Raw genomic sequence first — 1,127 nt, 5'->3', positions numbered from 1 at the left:
ACGCAAAAAAAAAAAAAAAAAAAAAAAAATGGCCTGAGACATCCCAGTGATATGCTGTAGAGAATCATGAGTCAAAGGGTTAGTCACATGTATACTGTGGGTCACATGACTCATGAACATGCCAAGTAGGCCGTGTTGCTTGGAAGTTTATCTAGTTTCTGGTCTGGTCCTGCCTTTAGTAATCCTGCAATGGCACTTGGGCACACAGTGAGGCCTTTGGCACCATTTCCCTATCACCTAGCCCACACCCCTCTGCTCATCCTCAGGTGATTGGTCTGTTTGTGCCAGTGCCCTTGGAAGGTGAGGGTTTGATGGGCCTCCTGCCAGTGTCTTGGTCTTGTGTGTTGCTGCTTGTGTGTTTCAAATACTACTGAAAATATAGGTTCTGAGCATTTTCCTGGTACTGGGTCCAACAGGAAACTGCCCCGTGGTCACCTCTCCACTGGACCCGGGGTTATTTTTCCTCATTTTTTCTTTCTTTTCTCCTCAGACTTGTAGTAGGGGTTCCACAACATGAAAAGCAGAAGTATGAGAGGAATGAGAAAGTAGGGGGTGTAGACAGATATAAGGAATAGTCGTTCGTGGAAAGTCTTAGGTCCTTGTCCTCTGAAACAACTGGCTTTGGAGAAATCCTTGAGTAGAAATGTGGAGAGGATTAGAATCAGAGTTGTCATGGTGTGAACCGAGTAGATGATTGCAGGGGTGTGGATCCACCTGCAGCCTTCTTTGAAGAAGGCGTATGTTGCAATGGGAAAGAAGGGCAGTTGAAACACAAGCTCCCAAAACAGGAAGGACTTAAACCACACGGGGGGGTTCTGTAGCAGGGGGTCTTTGTACTCCTCAGTCTACCACTGCCGCAGGTTTCTCAGTTCCACGGGGATCTCAGAGATCACGCAGCAGCACCGCCTGCAGGTCCACGAGCAGAGTGAAGGGGATGTAGGAGAGGAATTAGAGACCCAGCAGCCACGCCAGGCACCCAGAGGCCCCATCATCCATCAGTTGGGCAGAGCGGGAGCAGAGAATTTTTTTTTCATAGTTTCCAACCCCTTCCTTCCTTCCTTCCTTCCTTCCTTCCTTCCTTCCTTCCTTCCTTCCTCCCTCCTTCCCTCCCTCCCTCCCTCCCTCCC

The 1,127-nt window shown here is 49.2% G+C and overlaps 1 long non-coding RNA gene and 1 pseudogene across 7 annotated transcripts in view; one reads left to right on the top strand and one right to left on the bottom strand.

Annotated features, from left to right (window-relative positions):
• Positions 1–1,127, top strand: part of LOC102989825 (uncharacterized) — a 149,783-nt gene that overhangs the window by 84,753 nt on the left and 63,903 nt on the right. The window lies entirely within an intron of this gene.
• Positions 29–992, bottom strand: LOC102993226 (sigma intracellular receptor 2-like; annotated as a pseudogene).

The sequence above is a fragment of the Physeter macrocephalus genome, chromosome 18, assembly GCF_002837175.3.
Source record: "Physeter macrocephalus isolate SW-GA chromosome 18, ASM283717v5, whole genome shotgun sequence".
NCBI classification, from domain to species: domain Eukaryota; kingdom Metazoa; phylum Chordata; class Mammalia; order Artiodactyla; family Physeteridae; genus Physeter; species Physeter macrocephalus.
Note: the sequence above shows the minus strand (reverse complement) of the source record. Positions and strands in the feature narration are given on the sequence as shown.